The following is a 9,530-nucleotide window of genomic DNA, read 5'->3' as shown; positions in this document are numbered from 1 at the left end:
TAGTACATCTTTGCTCACAAGAAGGTGAGTTTTCACGAGCCCCTTTTACTGAACTGTTTTAAATAGTATCCCGGGGCGGAGAGCATGTTTTTATCAAAGTGTTTAAGAACATGCTGATCGCACGGAAATGAACGTATTTATATAATGTTTATTGTACGGGAATCGTACGGTAATGAATGAAGATGGTAATTGTCTGAGTTGCTAACAGTGTAAGGCCCGAAACAGTGTTCTGGGGTAACCGAGTTCCCAGAGGTTATTAAATGTGTTCTGGGGTAACCGAGTTCCCAGAGGTTATTAAATGTGTTCTGGGGTAACCGAGTTCCCAGAGGTTATTAAATGTGTTTCTGGGGTAACAGAGTTCCCAGAGGTTATTAAATGTGTTTCTGGGGTAACAGAGTTCCCAGAGGTTATTGGAAGTATTCTGGGGTAACAGAGTTCCCGGAGGTTAATCGATATGTTTTGGGATTAACAGAGTTCTCACTTGTGGGCTCAGCATAATTACATCGCTTATTTATGATTATTATAATTATTTGTTATGTTTTATTTAAATTAGTGAAACTCACCAACTATTCGTAGTTGACCCGTTTTCTTTACATGCTTTCTAGGTACACTCAAATTGGAATGAGTGATATGTGTTCGATACTGTGTGCTATTTTGTGGAAGTCTAGAGATCTATATTTTGCATTAAATATGTTAATGTACTATCGGTAACACTTATGTGATAACGCTTAGATGGTTATGAAATTCAGAACAATGTAATACGTTTAAATTAATGTAGTGGTGTTTTCTTTATAAACAATGCTGTTGATATCAGATGTGTCTGTTGCATCCCGTGTACGTTTCCGCTGCGGTTACGGGGTGTTACAGAACTTGGTATCAGAGCCAGCTTATAAAGAATTAGGATGTCTTTAAAAAATACCTAAAATATAACCAGTAGCTCAAGGTGTTATAGGATCTGAATATCAACTAATAATTTATTGTGACGAGGTCTGGATGAACTTGGATAGACAAGTGATTTATTATGGTCCGGAACATAATAACAGACTTGTCCGCACGAGGGAATTCAGAGGAAGTGATGGGGAACATTAATAGGTAAAATCGGCAACATATGTGTAAGTATATGATAATATTTTTATGTGACAAGGTTGTATAAATGTGTGTATACTAATTTAATCATGATTTACATTATGAAAAGGACTATATGTTTGCTAACTTGTGTACAGGTAAGCATGTCAAGATCACGAAGTTTATCTGTAGAGGAGGACCCGGAGGAGGCCAGTTCCGGGGACTCTAGGAGTGTACGCTTAGCTTCCAGCACCGAGCCTTCTGAGACTAGCCTTAGGAGTGCTAGCTTGTCCTCCCCTGCTAGGGTTACCAGGTCTCCCACCCCACCAGCACCTCAGGTCACCCTCACCCCTCCCAGACCCGGTCCCCGCCTCACGGTGCGGATCAGTGTCCCGTATGTTTCACCTACCTCTACCCCACCCAGATCCACTTACCACAGAGGCGAGTCCTCCCGCCCCCAGCCTGGGCCTGTGCCGCCACCTGTGTGGGGTACCCCCAGGCCAGTGAGGGATGAGCGTCCCTCCACCGAGGCGGCGTGGCTCCAGGTGCTCACCGAGCGGATGAATGAGCACACCACCGCCTTGACGGTGGGTATTCAGAAGAGGAACCTCTTGGTGGATTGCATACTGGACAGCCAGCATGCGATCGCGCAGCTAAAGAGGGAGGACGCCTACTCCCTGGGGTTGATTGACCGGATGGAAACACGGATCCGGGGTTTAATGGCAGTGATTGTGGGGATGGCGGCGGTGTTGGTGTGGTTGGTATACCACCGTGTTTAGTTGTGTTAGGACGGGAGTAGACAGGGGCCGCTTTTTGATACTCTGTGTAAGCAGTTAGTGGTGATGCTAACATAGAGTGAATCTTGGGTAGTTATAATACAACCACTGGCCCTTAGAGGGTCTCTCTTGGGGTATATCGTTATAGATACTTTTGGGTATCATTCAAGCACTGACCCATTGTGGGTTATGTCGAGATGATGCCGACATAGGCCCTATGTAGGAAAACTTAACTTATGTAATGATACCAGGAAACGTATGTGAACTGATATGGATGTAAAATGTACTAATGTTTGTTAATGAATGGAATGTTTGTTGTGTTTTATGATTAAAACTTGTATTAATTATATATATTTTCCTGATGTTGTGTAGAATGGCACCAAAACGTTCAGCCCAATTGTCGGAAGTGGACGTGAGTCATTTGATTGCTCAACAGTTAGAGGCGGCGATACCGGATATAGTATCGCGCATCGCCGCCAGTATTAACAATTCGGCCAATCCAACCCCTCCGAGCAATCAAACGACCACCAATAATGACGGGGAATGAAATACTAATCCTCCGCAGAATGATAACACGATTCCGAGTAATGACGCACCGCCTAGGGTGGTCGTTACAGACAGTAATGGCCCTATACCTACTGTAGAGACGAACCGTACTGAACCGATTCCTGCATCCAGGGGATGTTCGATCAAAGACTTTATGTTGTGCAAACCCCTAGAATTTAGCGGATCTGAGGGACCCAATGGGTTGGTTAAGTGGATTGAGAAAATAGAGGCTGTTGTGAACATCAGCAACTGCCCTGAGGATTACGTTGTTAAGTATGCTACCTGCACGTTCACGGACCATGCCTTGACATGGTGGAACACCATAGTGCAGACTCGCGGTCAGGCGACGACAAACCGCATGACCTGGACAGAGCTCAAGGCTCTCGTACTGGAACATTTCTGCCCGAAAAACGAACTGCAAAAGTTAGAAAACGAATTGTGGAACCTGGAGATGCAGGGGGCAGACCACTTAGGTTATACAAACCGATTTAATGAATTGTCGCGATTAGTGCCATGGTTGGTCACCCCAGAGTCAAAGAGGGTTGAGCGTTATATATGGGGACTAACTCCACTAGTAAGGAGTATAGTCAACTCTGGGGGACACCAGACGTTTGAGAGTGTGGTGACGCAAGCTGGTATCGTCACATACGATTACGTGAGGAGTGGGTCACTGAAGGTGGCAGGAGAGTCTGCTGGGGGAAAGCGAGGTACGTATGACAATAGGATCCGGGAGAAGCAGCAAAGTAAACGTGCTAGGCCCGCTGGCCAGAACTACACCATGACTAGTTCAGGCGGAAGGCAGGAATCGCAGAAAGGGACATTCCCTAAATGTGGGAAATGCGGTTGCCAGCATGGTGGCGTGTGCAAGGAGGTAGTGTGCCACCGGTGTGGCAGGAATGGGCACTACGCACCGAGTTTTAGGACAACCCTGCAAAATCTGAACCGACAACCGCAACCTATCCGTGCGCAGCCATTGAAGACTCAACCAGCCCGACAGCAGAACCCGCAAGGAAACCAAATGGTGACCACCAGCCGTGCTTGCTATGAATGCGGCAGCACGGATCACTTCAAAAGACACTGTCCGAAACTGAACCAGGGAGGAAACGGGAGGCAACCCTCGGGTCAGGCATCGTCGTCCAATCCGGCGCGAGGCCGAGCATTCGTGATGGGGGCGAACGAGGCACGCCAGGACCCCAGCGTAGTGACAGGTACATTCCTCGTCTCTGATCATTACGCTTCTGTATTATTTGATACAGGCGCCGATAGAAGTTTTGTCTCCGTTAGATTCCTGTCGATAGCAAACCTTCCTATTGGTGAAACCATAGAACCTTACACCGTAGAAGTCGCTAACGTTAAAACCATGATAGTTAATCAGATAGTTCGAAATTGCCCTTTTATTCTGAACGAACAATCCCTTCCTATTGACTTGTTACCGGTAGAATTGGGTAGTTTTGACGTGATAGTGGGAATGGATTGGTTAGCACGCAACAAAGTAGAAATAAACTGTGAAAAGAAAATCGTCAAGATCCGGGTGTCGGATGACGAAGAGATACTAGTGCAAGGAGAAAAGTCAGGCACCATGATACCATTTATATCCCACCTCAAAGTGTTAAAATACATACGCCAATGATGCGTGGCGTATCTAGCAAGCTTGACGGCCACTGATTCTGAGGAGAAACGGGTGGATGATATTCCAGTGGTACGCGAATTTCCACAAGTCTTCCCAGAAGAACTTCCTGGATTACCGCCAACCCGACAGGTCGAATTCAGAATCGATCTATTACCTCAAGCTGGCCCTGTTGCTAAGGCACCCTACCGACTTGCACCATCAGAGATGCAAGAATTATCCAACCAATTGCAAGAATTGTTGGATAAAGGATTTATACGTCCTAGTTATTCCCCGTGGGGTGCACCGGTACTATTCGTGAAAAAGAAGGACGGAAGCCTTAGAATGTGCATTGATTACAGGGAGCTGAACAAGTTGACAATCAAAAATAGGTATCCTCTCCCCCGAATCGATGATCTGTTCGACCAGCTACAAGGTGCGAGCTACTTCTCAAAAATAGATCTTAGATCGGGATACCATCAGGTTAGAATCCAGGAGGAGGATATCCCAAAAACCGCATTCCGGACTCGCTACGGCCATTACGAGTTCTTAGTTATGCCCTTCGGGCTAACAAATGCGCCAGCAGTATTCATGGATCTCATGAATCGAGTCTGTAAACCCTATCTCGATAAATTCGTCATCGTGTTTATTGACGATATTTTGATTTACTCGAAGAGTAAAGAAGAGCACGAGCAACACTTGAGATTAATTTTAGAGCTTCTAAATCAGGAGAAGTTGTTTGCAAAATTCTCCAAGTGTAACTTCTGGTTACAAGAAGTGCAATCCTTGGACACGTTATAAACCATCAAGGAATACACGTTGATCCAAGTAAGGTTGAAGCAGTTAAGAATTGGCAAGCGCCTAAATCGCCAAAGGAAATCCGCCAATTCTTAGGCTTAGCTGGATATTATAGTCGATTCATAGAGAACTTTTCCAGCATTGCCCAACCTTTAACCCTTCTGACCCAAAAGGATCGAAAGTATGATTGGGGTGAAGAGCAGGAAACGGCGTTTCAAACGCTAAAACAAAAATTGTGCCAAGCGCCAATCTTAAGTCTCCCCGACGGAGACGATGGTTTTGTCGTGTATTGTGACGCATCCCGGAGAGGGTTAGGATGCGTGTTGATGCAAAATAATAAGGTTATAGCCTATGCTTCTCGACAGTTAAAAATACACGAGAAAAATTACACTACTCATGACTTAGAACTGGGAGCAGTTATCTTCGCACTTAAAATCTGGAGACATTACCTCTACGGTACAAAGTGCACCATCTTCACTGATCATAAAAGTTTGCAACACATATTCGATCAGAAAGAACTGAATATGAGGCAACGAAGATGGGTCGAGTTATTAAGCGACTATGACTGTGACATCCGTTATCACCCCGGCAAGGCTAACGTCGTAGCCGATGCCTTGAGTAGGAAGGATCAAGTTAAGCCATTGCGAGTGCGAGCGCTGGGGATGATAGTCCAGTCGAACCTTTCGGACCTGGCTCGAGTCGCTCAACGCGAGACGTTGAAAGAGGAACAATTGGAAAAAGAGGGACTTTACGGTAACGAGAAGAATTTCGAACAGCGCGTGGACGAAATTCTCTATTTCAAAAATCGGATTTGGATCCCGACCCTCCATGACCTTCGTGAATTAATCATTGACGAAGCGCATAAATTGAAATATTCCATACATCCGGGATCGGATAAGATGTACCAGGATGTGAAGGAGTTCTACTGGTGGCCGTGTATGAAAAAGGATATAGCCACATACGTCGGCAAGTGTACGACGTGTGCGAGGGTTAAGGCGGAGCACCAGAAACCCTCGGGAATGTTACAACAACCGGAGATTCCTGAATGGAAGTGGGAGCAGAACACGATGGATTTTGTGACACATCTCCCTAAGACGTCCCGGGGACATGATGCAATTTGGGTAATCGTGGATCGATTAACCAAATCGGCACATTTTATCCCGATTAGAAATAATTATAACACTGAGAGACTTGCGCAGATTTATATAAATGAAATTGTGTCTCGTCATGGTATACCCATCTCGATCATCTCTGATCGGGATAGCCATTTCACCTCCAACCTTTGGAAAGCTGTCCAAGAAGCGTTGGGAACGCGTATTGATCTAAGCACAGCTTACCACCCTCAGACCGATGGTCAGTCTGAGAGGACCATCCAAACCTTGGAGGATTTGCTTCGTGCATGCGTACTGGATTTTAAGGGAAATTGGGATCAACATCTCCCACTCGTTGAATTTTCCTATAATAACAGTTACCATAGCAGTATAAAGGCAGCACCTTACGAAGCATTGTATGGACGGAAGTGCCGATCACCACTCTGCTGGACTGAGGTGGGCGACACACAGGTTATTAGATCAGATCTGGTCCAGGAAACGACTAGCAAAATCCTTGAAATTAAGAACAATCTGAGGGCCGCACGGGATCGGCAGAAGAGTTATGCCGATACCCGTAGAAAACCATTATCATTTGAGAAAGGTGATAAAGTGTATTTGAAAGTATCACCTTGGAAAGGAGTAGTTAGATTTGGAAAGGCGGGGAAGTTAGCCCCAAGATACATTGGACCGTTCGACATTACTGCAAAAATCGGTCCTGTAGCATACCGATTAGAACTGCCAGACGAATTAAGTGCAGTTCACAACGTGTTTCACGTGTCAAACTTGAAAAGGTGTCTGTCGGATGAGACATCGGTGTTACCTTTAGAGGGTGTCCAAATAAATGATAAGCTCAACATTGTAGAGGAGCCCATAGAAATAGTAGACGGGAAAATCAAGCAACTTAGACACAATAAGATCTCGTTGGTCAAAGTTAGATGGAACTCGCAACGAGGCCCAGAATATACTTGGGAACGAAAGGACGAATTTCGGAAGAAATACCCCCACCTATTTCCTCAAAAGAAAGTAGTTGACGTGTAAAATTTCGAGGACGAAATTTTTATAACGGGGGGGAGAATGTAACGATTTCGGCAAATTCAGGTATACCCTAGCCGGAATATACTATTTACGTGTTATTCAATACTGAATATATGAATTATAATGTGTTTTTACTAGTATTAAGATTCACAGTACGAATTATACACGAATGAACAGTTAGTCGTATTAGAATTACGATTAACCGATGAACGGTTATTGAAACCCGAACGAATCGGGGATTACGTCATAGATGAAATATATGAGTTTAGTAAGGTTTACGAAGTATTAAGGCTTCGGGATAAGTGAATTATAGCACAGAAAAAGGATTTCGATTTATTAGTACGTCGGTACGTTAAACGAAACCTTTAACATCAAACCAAGCAAGAGACGATCGATCAAGCCGAAAAGATGCACAATGACCGACAATATGATGTGTTGAGTCAATAAATGTCATGGTTTAAGTTTTTAAAGATTTTAAATCGGTTTTATATAAAATTTTATTTTTAAGCCGAAAAAACGACCGTTTTAACCGCGTTTTAAGCCGAATTAAGCGTTTAACCAAAAAACGAACTGAACCAGATTATCCACAACGTTATCTGGATTACACAATCCAATGTGTGGCCATGGTTGGAGTTGTGGCCCCCCCCCCACCTTACAATGGACCGATCGGTCCATAGCCTCACACACACACATTACATTTTCTTTTTCTAAGCTTCCAACTCCAAAATCCTCTCAACACACTTCAACCTTATCCAAATCCTTGATTTTTAACAAGAATCAAAAGGTAAAAACATGGTTTTAATGGTTGATTCATAGTTTTGATTCCTTGATCTTGAGAAAATGAGTTTCAAATGAAAAATGGGTGAAAACCCGAGATGAAACCGATTCTTGGAGGATCAAGTGATGTATACAAGTTATACAAAGGATCTTGATCCAAGAAAGGAGTTAAAAGAGTCAAAAACGAATTTTTACGGTCAAAATCTTTGTTTTGATGTTTTAATCGAAAACCATGAAAGTAATGGCTTGATTGTGAGTATAACTTGCTTGGTGTGGTGTTTTTTGTGCTTGTAGGTGTTGTATCTAGTGGCTAGCAAAGGCTAGAAACCAAGATCTTTGCGATCTAACGCTAGAAAACACAAGGTAGTTCGGTTTTCGTATGATTTAGATAATTTGGACAGATTATGATAGACTAGAGTTGGGTGACGAAATTTCACAGAGATGATCTACACATAAAAATAGAGATCTGTGAATTTTTGGTAATTTTTGGATAAAGGATGAATATTTGGTGAATTTAATGCTCGGTTTTTGGCCAAAAATGGTGAAAAAAAGCTAAACATCATGAAAAATTCTGGAAAGTTTAAGATAATCTTTTTATAACATATAAAAGTACACACAAAATTTCAGGTTCATTGAAGAAGTCTAAGTAGGCTTTTCGGTAAAACGAGTTCTAGGGATTTCTAGCTCGGTTTTGGTAAAAATGGCATGAAAAATGAGTTTTTGGTTCTGGAAAAATTACAGAGAACTATGTGGGTTACAGGGGTCATCCCAGAAAAATTTGGGATTTTTCGAAGGTCGTTTGGTATTTTCGACATATTGGTGTTTATAATTACGTTTAAAATGGTTAAATAAATTTTAGATATAAAAATTAATTCTAGAAAATATTTATAAAATTCCTTACTGTCAAAATATGGTTTGTACAAAATTTCAAGGTCCGAGACTAAACGGATATTTATTTGTGCTAAATGGAACTTAAAAACAAACTTTTAAAGCTTAAAACGAGTAAACGGCGAAGTTCGCCTAAGCGAGCTGACTGGTGTTTGAAAACCTTAAAAATGGATTATTTTTATGAAACTAAGTTAATCAAGTAAAAATAAATCATCCGAAAATAATTCGGATGATTTGGGTAATTTTACCCGACTTAACCGTTTCCGGTGTATTAAAAGCGGAACGGGCCCCGCGGCCAAACGGGGTGTCTAACCGAGCTCTAATTTCACCACTTTAATGAAAATATCAATAATAACTATTTTCGGGTCGTATGTGGTCAAACTCATTTTTTTTTTTTTGAAAACATAAAGACGGATAACCGTGCTAGGCAAGTAAAACGAGAAAACAAATTAACGGTAGTTTTGACTAAAGAACTATAAGTGATATCACAATCTAAGTCCTGAAAAGTATTTCGGGGTAAACATTGTCCCCGGATCGTGTACGGTACTGGGTTAGCAGTGTCCCCAGACGTACCGGTTAACACGAATTTAAGTTATATTGATAGAAATTGTGTAGTAAACGATTTGGGGATCGTATTACAGATCTGTACCAGTAGCCGTGCACCGTAGTACATCTTTGCTCACAAGAAGGTGAGTTCTTCACGAGCCCCTTTTACTGAACTGTTTTAAATAGTATCCCGGGGCGGAGAGCATGTTTTTATCAAAGTGTTTAGTACATGCTGATCGCGTGGTAAATGAACGTATTTATATAATGTTTATTGTACGGGAATCGTACGGGAATGAATTAAGATGGTAATTGTCTGAGTTGCTAACAGTGTAAGGCCCGAAACAGTGTTCTGGGGTAACCGAGTTCCCAGAGGATATTAAATGTGTTCTGGGTACCGAGTTC

The sequence above is a fragment of the Bidens hawaiensis genome, unplaced genomic scaffold (assembly GCF_021521415.1).
Source record: "Bidens hawaiensis isolate Kalapana, Puna unplaced genomic scaffold, B.hawaiensis_p1.1 tig00027855_1, whole genome shotgun sequence".
NCBI lineage: Eukaryota > Viridiplantae > Streptophyta > Magnoliopsida > Asterales > Asteraceae > Bidens > Bidens hawaiensis.
The sequence above is the reverse complement of the archived record's forward strand: the minus strand, read 5'-3'. Positions refer to the sequence as shown.